The 15285-nt window shown below is 45.2% G+C and overlaps 1 protein-coding gene across 1 annotated transcript in view; it reads right to left on the reverse strand.

Moving 5' to 3' along the window:
- The window catches only part of LOC147699070 (glutamine amidotransferase-like class 1 domain-containing protein 3, mitochondrial), a 97553-nt gene that overhangs the window by 22339 nt on the left and 59929 nt on the right, over positions 1-15285 (reverse strand). The window lies entirely within an intron of this gene.

Below are 15285 nucleotides of genomic sequence, written 5' to 3' on the forward strand. Positions count from 1 at the left end.
AATTATTGCATAGTTAGCATATTAAAATAAAAGCACAGTACATTTCTCCAGTAGATAGGATAAAATACAAACGTGGACGAAATAATAAGTTTACAATAAAAATCACTTTAATTAGTTAAAAAAGAAAAAAATCATTATAAAAAAGCAGTTGTAACTATATCCCAACCGCAGTTTATGTACAAGTTAGTCCATCCTAGAGGTATCGAAATCCTTCAAAACCAGTTCCAAGATCTCCCTGAGATAGCAAAGAAGAATGTCCACAGGAAGAAGAATGCAAGCAATGGCAGAGAATGAGCAAAGTGTATGTAAGAATATTATAGCCTTATAGCCTGCCGTAGCGGGCTATACCAGCTATTAAAGGCCCACTACCGCGTTGGACTTTAACAAGGTAGTGGGACTTTAATATTCGGTATAGCCCTGCTACGAACGGCTATAAGGCTATTCGATTATTCTGCCACTAGAGGGCAGAATGTTCTAACAAATAAAACAAAGGCCTCTCGAAACTCGATGGGATTTAAATCCCCTCGAGCTCCGAGAGGCCTTTGTAAGACGTTGGAATGTTGCTCTGCCGGCCTTTACCAGCCGTAGAAGCAGGGAGCACTCCATTGTCTACGATGGAGCTCCCAACAATCCAATGTTCTAATCATCATTATAACGAAAAACAGAATTACCATAATGTAGTTAAATCCTTTAATATAGTTAAATACATATGCAATTTGGAATAAATACCATACAATTGCAGCTTCATATTGGATACTATTTTAAATAAAGTGCACCATGTGGCAGCAGCAGGTTATAGACCCGAAAAGATTCTAAGGAAAATTAACACATGTATAACTAACAATTTATTTTCCCTTAGCAGCAATGGTTAAAAAGCAAAAAACTCCATTAGCCTTAAAAAATACAAAGGCACGGAACTTAAGGGCAAAATTTGAGGGGGCCGAGTATCTCAGAAGCAACAAGCCAAATCAAAAATGTACCATGAAGCCCGAGATGTAACGGGTATCAGGTCATATGATCTTAAGTCATGTCATTAATCCACCTCTTTAAACATAAAGTTAAATAAGGTATGCACAACTATGGGAGGGACCTGCTTAAGAAGAATATAGTAAAGACTACAATATATTCATAAACTCATTTACATTTTTTTATAATTTTGATTTCAAAGAATTCTATTAATTTTATAAGCAAGTACATTAGCATTTCTGTTACAAGGTTAGCCAAACGTAGTTTGTAGAGCAGTGTTTACAGGCACTCTGAAATATGTGATTAGCTAATCCCCTATGACTTGACTTGATGAAAATTAGGCAAAGGGTGATTGAAAGAAGCAGAAGAGAAAGAGGTGAAAGGAGGATACAAGAAAGGTTCTGTAATAATGAGACTAATAAGACTTATAGTCGCGTGTCAAAGCCGTCACCCCGCTGAGTTGCTTGTGGCGAGATTGGTAGTAGAGTCAGCCCACCCATCTCCCCGTAGTACACACTATTTCATTCTTTGGAAAGAGGAGGAATTTGCGAGCTGATGTTACATTTTTGACACTTATTTGTATGAACATTGGTCGAAGTCATCAATGGCGAAATGGTGACAGAACTGGGCACACAAACAGGATGTGATCAAGATTCTGGATGCTCAGGTTACATATATTACAGGTTTTTTAAAACATTTTCATAGTGGGGGACCAATTTGCCGTTAGATCATTTAATGGCAAAAGATTCATATGACATACAGTAAGCAAACGGCGAATTCCATGATCTAGATTCCAGGATAGGTATTTTCGAGGAACCCTCAGGGTACTTGACAAGGCTATTGCCTTTAGTCTAGTCCATCCTTTGATCTGCAAAATGTGACATCTCTCTGGTGACTAACCGTGATTTAAAAAAAAAAATTATCTAAAATTGGGAGTGACATCACGGACTCCTCTTGTGTGCTGAAATAATTCAGTGCCAAGGTGAAATCACGGGAAAGAAAATATTTGTATGTTTTTCCTCCAAAAATTTCTTGACACATTACACCCCTTAATGTGTAAAGCTCACTATTCTTTAGCTGGTATCCCCATCGTAATACCCTGGCTAAACCTTGTATAAATGTACTCACCATGCTAAATTCCAATCTAATAGCGGATATTGGAACCAGAGTATTAAAATTATATAATTTGAGTAAAATCTGGCCTTCAATCTTATCAAGGAAATTCCAGTCTCTTACTGGAATAGATTCTATAGAATATAACAAAGTGGAGGTGATTTTTGCTTTATTAACTGTGAGCAATTGTAGAAAATGTCTTTGACCCATTGTGCTATAGAATATGCGTGAGCCATATGCATGCAAAGCTGCTTTGAAGGAACTATGTTCAATATGTGGCTTATTCCTGGTATTACCACCTATTACTTTCCCCAAGTACAGATAGGAATCTACAATCTCATGATTTCTGGAACCAATTCTACATTTAAAATTACATGATTTTCTGCTTTTGCTACATTTCAAGATCAACGTTACTTTTGGAAACATTTCTCTTCAGGAACTGCGCCATCGTATATTTCTGCAGTGATGTCAACTTTTTATTCAGCCCATTGGGGTCCGGTCCATAGTTGCAATATCATCTGCGTACATGAGGCATGCAAAAGGGCGGCCTCCTATCTTTGGTGCGTCTCCTTCTAAGGGAGAGAAGAAATCAGGTAAATCTCTTACGTACAGAGAGAAGAGTAGCAGTGCTAGTAGACAGCCTTGGTTCAGGCCACTTTCTGAGGGTATTACTGTTGACAGGCCCTGCTTTCCCTCCATTAGCACCTGACACCATGTTTGCGAATGCAGAGCAGTAATTAATGATAACATGGGGGTAGGCACCCCCATCATGGCCGGTCTACCTTATCAAAGGCTGTTGAGAAGTCTATAAATGCCAAATATACACTTGAACTTCGAAACAGTGTGTACTTGTTCTCCATTAATTTCAGCATACCCATTGCTCCTGAAGCTCTCATTTTTTTAATAAGTCCTACAACTTCCCCCTTTGTCCGAACAAAACTAGATTCAGGGATTTTGGAGAGATTTGTTAAAATAGAGGCAGGGCAGGAAGAATTAGGGTTTGCAGACTAAAGCTCTAAAATATGTGATTTCCATTCGTCTTCTTTTAGTGGAATCGGGAGGGATTTTACTCTAGTGCCGCAACAATCCGCAATTATTTCCCAACACCTTTTAGGATTGTTTTTGGAAGCCGTCTCTTTTAACTGGACCCATTTATAATTTTCCTTTTTTAGGTCTCGTAGAGAGACCTATTGCCGTTAAACCAGAAAGCTAAAAGGCGGATTTTGCCGAGTGCATGTGTGTCCGTGCACGCGCCCTCCATTTGCTTCCCGAGCCGCCTGCCTGCTTCACACAAAGCCATCAGCCTTCCTCCCACCTCCCCCCTAATTGCTTTCCCTTATCACTGCCGCGAGGCCAAGAGCTACTTCAAAGGGATCCGCTCCCCGCCTCCCGCCTCCCCCCCCGCCCTCCGCTTGTCCTTGAGCCTTTCTCACCTCTCTCCTTATCTCCTTTTCTCTCCCACTAGCTTCACTTCTGTGGTTTTCTGCTGTCAACCCTCATTTTTTTCTTTCTCCTAAACTGGCTCTTGCCCAGGACGGCAGACCTCTCTCCAGGCATGCCGTGCCCTTAGCTTCTCCAGTTGAACTATTCAGATGAGACACTGCCACAACCGGAGTATTTGGTTTACTTCTGTCACATTTTCTGTTCACTTACCGGTCATGTTAGGGTTTCATTATGTGGTTCTTTTAGAAGAACAATTGATGCTATGTGTTGAGCATGCTGACGGAAACACCACACCAGAGGGGCGACTCTGCCGTTGTGCAAGGTAACGAGTGCCTTGGTAGATATTGTACTACTGCCTCGATTATGCAATGCAGTCGTTTATTGTTGCGTTTCTTCACTTCCCAACACCCTGCCTGGCTCGCACATCTCGACACGCCTGACGTTACACATGTTGTTTCAGTACTGAAAAGGTGCTCCGCACATTTGTCAGCCGTGCGCTTCTTGACGTAATTGGCATATCCATGAGTTAGCACTCTCCCTTTGCAATACAGAGTGTGACGTTTCATTTATCATCGTTTCTTTGCAGCATTAACGCTCCGACTTGGAAACACTTTCGCATGACCAGCGCAGTTCACGTTTACCGTTTGGTATCGTAATGCGAGTGCCTATGCACCCGTTTCTTTTTAGTTTCACGATTATGCATGCTTGAGCCCTATATTACCACGTGGAAGCACTGCGACACGTTTTTACTTTTCCCACATTTTCGGTTGTTAATGATGGCTTAATGGATGGCACTTTTTTTGTTTATTGTGACACTGGGTTTTGGTCACATTATTACATACAAGGCCATGTTGAGTTGACTGATTTGATATGGTTCACTGCCATATTGTAGCACTAGGACTGTTGTTGACCGTTCTTATATTGGCACTTTTACAATTTTGTTTCCTGCACATGGTGCACATATTGGTTGATTCACTTTTCCGCCACTCATTGTCGAGTGTTAATCAGATCAGCACATCAGGGTTTGGGAAAATATCACCCTCACACCCCGTCACCCTCACACCCCCTCACCCTCCCAACCCTCTCACCCTCACACACCATCACACCCTCGCCCTCACCCTCACACCCCCTCACACACCCTCACTCACTCACCCTCATACACCCTCATCAGCATAGCATAGCATAGTATAACAAAACATAGCATGGCATAACAAAAAAAGCATAGGATACACAACCTCACAACCCTCTCACCCTCACCCTCGTTTGTCTTAGGGAGCATTTTTTCCTCTGTCTTTACCTTTTTAATAGACTTATTTGACTACTTAGTTCAAGGGAAAAACTAAGGAACTGGGCCCTCACTAATTTATTTATTTTACTATTTATATGTAGCAGAGTATTGAAAGGCAGGCTCTGTTTAATTGGTAAATGGATAGAATGACATGACATGACCATGGTATTAATATTGCGGCCAAAGGCTTCCAACAGATCAGTTTGGGTAGGATGTAGGTCTCCCACTATTGTATGCTGCTGATCTCCTATTAAAACTGTTAAGGTCTCTTTAAGGTTTGTGGCGGCTAAAGTATTCCAGTAGGTTCTGCCATTTGTTTATTAAAACCTACAGCTTTATCCTCAAAATTCCAAGAGCCCACCTTGGCACAAGTCATCTCTATTTTTGAGCAGATCACCATGTGGTCGGCAAACACATTTTCTAGAACTTCCATACTGTAGAGCTTACTGAAAAAATCTGCTGACACAACTAGATAATCGATAACAGAGCCTCTAGTATGTGTTGTATGTGTAATGTTAGCTGGTATATCATTTTCTAATCTCCAGTCTGCAATTAATATGTTTACATTTCTCAGGCCTTCAAATTGCACCTCTTTTATCAGTCTGACTATTTTCCAGAAACTGAGGAGGGGGGATGCTTAGAGCTTCGTCTTTTGAGGCATTAGCCAATAACCTTATACTGTGGGTAGAGACTTTGGCGTTTAAGTTGCCGACCAGCATTAAGTGCCTACAATCTTCTCTTTCCATAATAGAAGAAACAAAGACTAACAATTTTTTTAGAAGATGTGTGTTAGATGCATCAGGAGGTATATATGCATTTACAATTAGCAGAGTATCTAAACTATCATGATCTTCCTTAAAGTCTAGCTTAATCACCTGAATTAAGTTAGAGGCTTGAGAGATTGCTGTATATCTTCATCTAAAACTTGTTTTAAGAAATATAGCAATACCTCCTTTCGCATGTCCTCTGTTCACTGGGGACGCAGGACGGCTTAGCACAATATAATCTTCAATGGACCAGTTCTTTACAATCTAAAATGCCTGTATGCATATTATGTAAGCATTCTGAATTTTCAGGAATAACAATTTGTTTTTGTTTGTGCATAAGCCGGCTGCATTCCAAGAGATCAATTTAAGACCCTTGCTAGGAAGAGGTCCCGTATCTTACACCTAAAGATCTATTATAAAATATATTTATTTAAGCTTTCAAGTTTACACTAGCGCTTTTTGGAAAGGAATAGATAGTAAAGTGTTATGTCATCTGTCAGAATGAGTGTGGACACAAAAGCTAGAAATCACTGTGGGAAAAAAAAATTACAATGTCTGGGCAGAGATATAATGGAAATGTGGACAAAGGTACAGACTTTCGGTAATGCTTCTTCTGGTGGATACTCTATCTAACCAGACATTCCTTACCTATTTAAGACAGATTGGATCAAGAAACTTTTCATGCAGAAGGTCATGTGATCTGATAGGTGGCACCATCAAAGTCCATGGCGGCGCCATCCCTCCTCTAGGAGGTATGACCTGGAGTCCTGTACATGCACCACCCCTTCACCATGCCAAAGTCAGTTTCAAAGGATAACGTTTGAGCCCCACACACGGAGCACAACAAACTGATCATAAGACAGTGGGTGCGATCTAATCTGGGACCTTATGACTTAACAGAAATCTACTCCACAGAATGGAGAAGGTGGCACACAGTGCGGAATATACCGTCAGAAAGTAACTACCAGAAAGATCATTAACTTGCTCTTCTGAGGGATACTTCTAATGGGAGAGTCCTAATTATTTAAAATCAATACCAAATCAGTACCTACATTAGGGATGTGGGCTGAGGAGTAACCTTATTATTATTATTATTGCATCATAAACTGTGCTCAGCTATCCCAAGGGTTTTCCCAGGGCTCGGACCCAGGTAGAGTAAGTGCGGAGCTAGATTAAAACAGTCAACTCTTTAGCCCCCTAGCAAAATGCTGTGAGGGAATGGCAATTGAGTAGATATTCCGGCAGGTCATTCCAGAGCTTTCAACCGAGGTATGAAAATGACGGACACCCCCATGTGTGCGCGACCAATTCTATGCCCTTAGCACAAGGACTGGTTAGATGACTGAAGCAGGCATACCGGTTGATAAGGCGCCACCAGACCTTGGATGTAGCAAGGCGCGACACCAGATCTGACCTTGTGCAGATAGCACAAGGCTTTGAATTGTATACATTCATCTAAAGTCATCAAATGGAGTTCCAGAAGAAGATGCGATACCGAAGCATACTTAGGGGCGAAAGAGCAGCCTGGCAGCTGCATTTTGAGCTACCTGAAGGTGCCAAATGACTTCTGTTGGGACAGGAAGTCTCCTGCACGTCTCTTGAGAGAGTCCTTCCCCTACCTTATGCTAATCTCTAGGCAAGTCACTCAAAAGCTACTGTGTGATTTTTAGATCCCTACCTCAGTGAGCATGACAGTCATACATGTCCACTGAGGGTCTCCCTGTTTACATGGATTGAGACCCTAGAGCTTGGCTCTGAGGTCGAGGGGGCATGCCTAGTGCACCCCTATTTTTCAGAGAGTGGCTACTGCCCTCTCTATTAAGGCTGTGGTAGACTACTAGTGGTGGCAGCAATAAATCTATAGTCAGGAGGGGTGAGCCCCTAGGCACCCTCCTGACCAAATCTGTGCAGTCTGCCATGCCTGTGTCTACCTGACGTGTGTTTGAGAGCCCATGGGGGTACTGGGGAAGAATGGTGTGCTGAGCCAGTGTGAGGAATGCAAGCTGTTCTGCTGGACATCCCAGTCCCCCCGTGCCCCTCCCTATTTCCTTGGAAAGGCCTGGTGGGCTGAGGTAGACACTCAGCTTTTAGCTGGGTTTAGCTGCACTAACTCTGCGAAGAGGACCCTCCCCCACTGGTCAGTGTCTCCTGGGCTGGAATTAATTCAAATTCCTCTTATGGGAGTTGCACAGCCATGATACCATGAAGGGAACTTGTGCATGCTTTACCCATGCATTGAACACGCCATGAATGGTTTGTGATTGGAGGTGTATTCAGGATGCAAAAGTAGCAGACCCTCTGATTGGATGAGCCTATCAATCAGAGGTGAAGTCTGGCCTGAGTGGTCAGCTGTTGTTCAAGACTGATCTATGACTGAAGAGGCGACCACACCAGGTCCGTCTTAAGATAGCCAGGCGCGACCTGCAGTGTGAAGGCAGGAGATAAGACTCTATTCACTGCGTATGGAACGGGAAACGGCCTCTACAACGAAGCCGTTTCCACGAAATCCTTTACCACGCATGCTTTACAACGCATGCGTGGTTACAACGTGAGGCTTTACCACGCATACCTTTACTACAAAATACGTAGTAAAGGCATGTGTGGTAAATGAAAAAAAAGGGGGGGTTTGGGAGGTCTCCCCCATAAAAAAAAATAAAGCGTTGGGATAAAAAGGGGGGCTGGGGGGGTCTCCCTCCCCCCCCAAAAAAATCTTACCTGTAAAGCCGAAGTGAAGACGAAGCTGAAGCAATCGACGTCGTTAGAGAGGAAACGGAAAGTAACTTCCGCTTCCTCTCAACGACATACGACCGACGTAAACAAAGAAGAAGGAGAGAAGGCGAGTTAAAAGGTAAGGGGCATTTTAGTAAAATAAATATATATATATATTAAGGGTTAAGGGCAGGGGTAAATATAAGGAGTGGAGGCAGGGGGCATTTAAGGGGAGAGTTATAACCTTTATCAAGAGTATGCCCTCAACATGCATACATTTACAACGAAAAACGTTGTGAATGTATGCGTGGTGAGGGTATATTCGAGGTAAAGGTTAAGCGTGGAAAACGAATTCCGTTGTAACGCATGCGTGGTAAAGGCATGCGTTGCAACGGAATTCGTTGTAACGTCATACATTCGTATGGAACTAAGGCAGTTTCTCTATGACGGATGGAGTCTGCTGCCAAGAGTTCAAAGAGAATCCACAGCACCAGCAACATTGAGGACCAGCTGTTTCTGTGAGGCTTGGGGAGCGTGCGCTTTTAACCAAGGAAATTACAGACAGCTGCCCAAGGTGTGGAAAGGAAGCTTACAGCCCATCAAAGGAGTTGGTGTGGGAACGAAGCTTGCGGCACATCACAGAGGCTGGTTGAAAGATGCTTGCAGCACATAAAGGGAGCCAGAGAGGAGGAAGCTTGATTCTACTCTTTGAAGGTGAGATCAAATCCCCTCTAAGCTCCTCCCTTGCGCTGTGGGAGCCTGTACAAGCAGTAGGTGGGAATAGAGGCCAGTGAAGCAGGCCCCCACCTTTCTTTTTGTGATCTCTGAGGGTATCAGGGTGAACTGGCACTCTGTCCAGCCACTACCCTCCTACAGCTAACCAGTGGCTACTGGACTAGTGAGTCTCTAGTAAACTGTGCCAAGACATCAGGTGCCTGTGGTCAGATCCCTGACACCACTAGAGCGGTGTCCTCTCAACGGGAGGGCACTTCTGTTGCTTTGGGTGGGGGGTTATGGGGCTGATCAAGAACATGTGACTTCACATCATATGCTGAAACTATATCCTTTCAATCCAAAGATTGGTATCACGGCTCTAGTGAATGAGAGCAGCCCTGTGTAACATGGTCTGTAATATGCAATGCAGATTGTGTGTTTTAATGTTAACTGTGTTTTTATAGTGCTTGGCGTCTAGGCGCTATAATACTGTTTGGGATCAGAACTCTGTCCCAGAGGGTTGTAGAGACATCTGGTTTTCACTGTTTATCCTAGTTTTATGTGTAGTATAATTATAATTTGTGTATTAAAGTACTTTTCTTTCACAAAAAGTAAAGCACTGACTGGACATTGAGTTTATCAGCTGGTGGTATGGTTAACACTGTATTCTGAATGTCTAACCCAACCTCACCTCATTGAGTAAGCCTTGGACTGCTCTGTCTCGCTACCCTGAGAGAGTCAAGTGCTGTAGAGGAGTACTTGGTTATCAAGTTTTGGTTCCACTAGTACTGAGGTCCCAGGACACCAGTGAGCAAACACTCCAGTTGATGCGATTGAAGTGCAGTTACCCCTGAGTGCCTTGGTGCCCAGGAAGCCGGGTCTAACAACTTCCTTCTCGGCCCCCTAGTATAGAATGCTTCCGTAGTCAATTCTAGACAAGATTAGTGCTTGGATCACAATTTTCTGAGCAGAGAGAGGTATTATACCTATGATCTTTCTTATCCACCTCAGAACTGTGAAACAGGTAGAAGCTACCTTAACAGTCTGCAGCTTCATCGTAAGCTTCTCATTCAGACAGAAGTCGAGGTTTTTTACCTTAGGTGACCAATTTGTGAGGATGCCGAGAGCCTCCGGCCAGTGCCGAGGGCACCAAAGTTGGGGATTTATTTCCCAGAACCATGACCTCAGCCTTCTATTTGTTGAGCTTAAGTCGATTTGCACCAATCCATGCAGACATCCTACTCAGGACTAAGTTCAGGGTTCGGATATAATTGCCCTGTGCAGACGACAAAGCAAAGATGTGTCATCTGCATATAAGAACAAAGTTAACCCACAACTCTCCACCACCTCCGCAAGTGGTTGAACATAGATGTTACACAGCATCACTCTTAATGCTGATCACTTCGGGAGGGGAATGGGCGCCACAGACCAGTGTCCATGATTCTGACCTAGCACTGTTTGAAAAGACCTGAGATGGACGGTCTTCGAGAAACAAAGACATCCAGGCTAAAGCAGTGCCCTGCAGGCCAACTGACCTAAGTCTTTCCAGGAGGATGGAATGGGACAGAGCGTCAAAGGCCACACTGAGATCTATTAAAATCAGGGCGGCTGTAGCGCCCTTATCCAGGAGATGTTCAAGATGTTCTGTTAACCCATAAATGAGCGGATTCAGTTCTGTGTCCCGCCTTTCCTCCAAAGTTCTCACATCGTACTGCATTTACCGTGCATTATTCACAATAAAATGACCGTTGGCATGCAAGTCTTTACATCGTAAGACTTTACCACGCGATTCATCAGTAGGTGGCAGTGTTAAACCTTGAGAAACCTTTCACCTTATTATTTTAGGGGCACTGGGTGGTTAAGTATGGTTTTGCTCAGGAATTACTTATTTAATATAAAAAATACTGGGACGGGATGCAGAGGGTTTAAGGGCAATGGACCGGTATGTGTGTTAAGAGGCAGGTATTATGTTTTGTAATTTTTTCGATATTGGTTTTATTTGCAATTTATACTTGCACTGTTGTTTAAACCAACGTTTGAAAACTCTGTAAATAAAAGGGTAAATTATGTAGCAAACACTATATTTCATACAATTGATAACTTAGTGGATCACATTAGTAATGCTGGGGGAAAAACCTATTTAAAATAGCGGTTCTGTCATACTTTAAATGGACAAAAAAAATCATTTTCAGAACACATTTATTATTTAATAGTGGTATACCCCTATTACACCTATAAAGTCGCCCATCCTCCAAATTGTGTGCATTGTGCTTCAACACTCTGAGGTGATCGGACATACTAAGCAGTACCAGGGTTTCACTTACCGAGTTATACTGCCACCTACTGATGAAAGTAACTTTATAATCAAATTGATTGAAATGGTATGCGTGAGGAATGTCTGCGTGCTACTTGTTTGCGTGGTAGATTAATTTTTTTATTTGACCGAATGTAAAGGTGTGGTAATGGTATGCGCGTAAAAACGTGCGAAGTAAAAACATGCGTGCTAAAACACCGCGTTGTAATGTCATACAACCGACAGATGAATGCAGACCATTATGATCTTCCACAAAAGTAGTAAGCTGCAAATTGACACATTTTTTTTTCAGGACCTTCGTTAGGATGGGCAGAATTGAAATCAGCCTAAAACTTTAGGAGCGGGAAAAGCATAGCGTGTTTCCAGGCTGTTGGAACGCGACCCTCTTTAAGCGAGGTGTTGAGTATTTCAACAATTCTTTGGAGAATTTCCGGATCTAAGAGACTGAATTTCGACTGGTGGAGAGGGTCAAGTGGGGAGCAAGATGTAGGAAGGTACATCCTGACTATGGTTGCCCCCAACTTTTTGCCCTGTGTTTTAGCTGGTTTTTGACATAGTCGACCTGGGATCCTGCCAATCAGGACCCCAGGCCTACTGCTCTCTCTTTAAAATGGATTCCATGTACCCTAGGTACATTTCCAATTGGTACTGGGCCACCCTATCAGACCCTGTAACTCAGGGCATGGGTGTACCCAGGGCCGCCAGGGGCTGAAGCATGTATTATGCCACCCCTGGCTGGCCTCCTAAATTTGACACAACTGGCTGCACGACAGCTGGGGCGAAGACGTGTAACCACCCTTCGCTTTAGGTATAGTAGCTCTATATCTAACCATACAATGGACACCCGAGTTCCTATCAGTCACTCCTATGGCAGGCCTTAACGATCCTGAAGGCAGAGTGCGTGGGCTCGTGTGAGCTAGGTTCAGGCCCGAGCCGAGCCCGGTTGCAGCTTGCGGAATCAAGACCCAATAGCTGTTCCATGATAACGCGTACCATATCGGCAACTCCGGTGTCGCGTTATCAAGGCATGTCGAGTAAGGTGTCATACGAATCGGGGTGCTGCCCTCTCACCAATTCTGGCGATGAGGTTAGCATCCCACCCTTCTAGAGGGACACGACATGTACGTAACTGTGAACCCCGGTTAAAGTTAACTGAAGCCTCAGCTCCACAAAATGGATGCTGCCACCACAGACACGAGTCTGACCTCCTGCTGCTGGGAGTCCTTCCAGCGAGGAGCACTTGGACAAAGGGTTTCCTGTCGAGGGCGGTGTTCGCACCGTCCCAGACAGGGTTTGTGTATTCTGGGTAGGTAGGGCTTTGGCGAGAAGGTGACTGCGGAGTGGCACCCCGGTGCTCACTACGCATCTGCCGGTTAGAACCAGTTCCAGGGGCGACAGCCCTGGCCTGGGGAAAGTCCGGCAGGGGAGAGGGGTGTAACTACCCCCCTTCCTGGTCCCACCCTTAGGGCAGGACCTAGTCATGTACCCACCCCTTTCTTTAGAATAAAGACCGGAGCGGGGACCCTTCCAAATTAGATCATCTTTGATTCAAGAACTACTTTCTACGAAAGGACATTCAAGACTCTTCTCAAGATTTCTCCCTTGTGGCTAAGGAGTAGTCACCCTGCATCAGCAGGCACCAACTAAGAACTCTGCGGTTTGCTGTAAGTCCTTCCTCAAGGAATCCGACGGCCCAGCTCGACGAGAACCGGCTTCCCTGGCACCTCTGACCTCTACCCACGTCATCAGCTCAGCTGTGATCTGTGGGTGCGACGAGACCTCGAGGGACCGGCCATCATCAGAACCTGCACGCTCTTAAAACCAGCACGACCATCGAGGTAACTCTCTGGTGAGTGCTCTGGGGTCCGAGAAGCCCCGACCCTGAGCCGCTCCAGCACCGAAGTGCAGTCTCCCAGCATCTCCACGATCTGCGTGGGGCCCTTCTGCTCGCTGCTCAGCACGTTGTCTGGTCACTAGCCGCTGGCTTGTGCCCTTCTGTGACGACATCCGAGAATCATCACTGCTGGTCTGGTTGCTCCAGACTGGCCCTTGCTTTCATCTTTGCGAGAAGCACCCCGGACCCTCCTGGTCCACTCAAGACGCCATCTTAGGCCCACCACGTGGCCCTGAGATCTGCCAAGGCTTGTTGCCCCATCCTGGGCCCAGCGACGCCGACAGCATCATCCTTCGTGGGACAGCTCGCACCTCCACCGTGGTCGCCGACAACGCCTCCTGGTCCGTGAGACTGCAGAGCCTAGCGTCGCCCACTCACCTGGTCGAGGTGACGGCCAACCGGTGCCTTCCTGGTACCCTCTGACTACTGGCTAGTAGTACGAACTTGGTCCCCTCTGCTTTCAGGTTTCATCAATCTCCGATCCAGGCTTGGATCTCTACGAACTATTCAGCACTGGTCGCCGGCCAGCAACTCCTTTTCTTCCGGCTCCTGGCTCGTCAGCGAAGACCCCGACGCCTGTAAGACTTGTGCAGCCGCAGCCCTCGTGGCTAGGTAACTCGGCATTTCGGTGCCTGCATAGCCTCCTTACTCTAGGGTCCTGAGTCCCTCGCTTCCGACTTGCCTTATCGGGTCCGCCCGAGACCTTAATCTTTCCGTGTCCTCGGACACTTGTTTTAATTGTGCACTTGAAGTATTTGCTAAAGAGATTTGGTTTGTGCTTAGTACCCTGTCCTCATAAAGAGTACAGGGCTGTTGTGATTCTTAATAAATATACTGTTTATTTTCATAACACTTGTGTGGTGTCCTTTCACTGGGTGTTCAAGGGGTACATGTGTGGTAAACAGCTGGCTTAACGCGCCCTCTCGAGTCTTTAGCCTTAGACTGCTCGTATCCACGCTACTAGGATAGCTGGTCTATAGGTTGACTTACAACCAAACACCATAAGGGTCGTTGGAACGATACATAGCGGTCGCTAGAATAGCGAACGTTGCATATCGGGCCAACTTCTCACATTGGTGAGCAGCGGGTGGGATTTGAGCTTGCTGTTGTTTTACCACACGTATCCTAAGAATATCTTGTTGAAAGATCGCACAAGTACTGTTAGTACATATAACTAAAAGCTTAGAATACTCTGAGTTCTACTGAACCAGCTGTTGTAGCTCCTCAAGGCTTAGCACACCTTGGCTACAACTCTTAGCAAGGGTACAGTAGGTAAACACGTAGTGTAGGTAGGTGCATCACTTACACCACACTAGAAACAGTATGTCGGACAAAGGAGGAAACTCTGGGTCTCCCCTTGTGTCAGTTGACCCTCCACAGGTCATCCCTTCAGGATATACTGTGCTGAGCTTCAAGGAGTTAAGACGACTGTGTCACTCCAGGAAGATTCAGCAGGGGTCTAACCCCACAACGTCCTTTCTGATTGGTCTCTTGGAGACTTATGATGCCAGAAGAGCTGAGAAACTTCGTAGCTCTTCTAATCCAGAAGGAGACATGCCTCCCCTCGAGGGAACCAGAGACGATCCTGACCTCATCCACCTCGCAACTGAGAACAAAGATGTGGAGGAGGATGAGGATGAGGATCTCTCTGGGGATGAGGCAGATAAGGGACAGGTAGAAGTCGTCAGACTAAGCAGGTCCAACTTAAGCAAACATGATAGCGGTACTGGGGGACCCCTGGGGCCACTATCAGGTCAGCTTAACATTGGGAATGGACGAGCCCGATCTCTGTCAAGAGACTCTGGCAGATCCCTTCAAACCAATGGCTCTCACAACTCTTCTCAGAGAGGGATGACGTCCCCTCAGAGGAGAGTGTACGAAGCTAAGGAAAGGGCAGCCAATCTAAGGATTGAAAGGGAAGAACTTGCCCTGGCCAAAGAAAGGCTTGCCTTTGCTAGAGAGCAACAGTTAAGTGGGGCAGTCCCCACTGGTGGCAGCATTATACCTAGCAATAGGGAAAGGAGTTTTGATACGAAACACCTTGGTAAGATAGTGCCCCCCTTTAAACAAGGGGACG

Source organism: Lissotriton vulgaris, chromosome 8, assembly GCF_964263255.1.
Source record: "Lissotriton vulgaris chromosome 8, aLisVul1.2, whole genome shotgun sequence".
Classification (NCBI taxonomy): Eukaryota; Metazoa; Chordata; class Amphibia; order Caudata; family Salamandridae; genus Lissotriton; species Lissotriton vulgaris.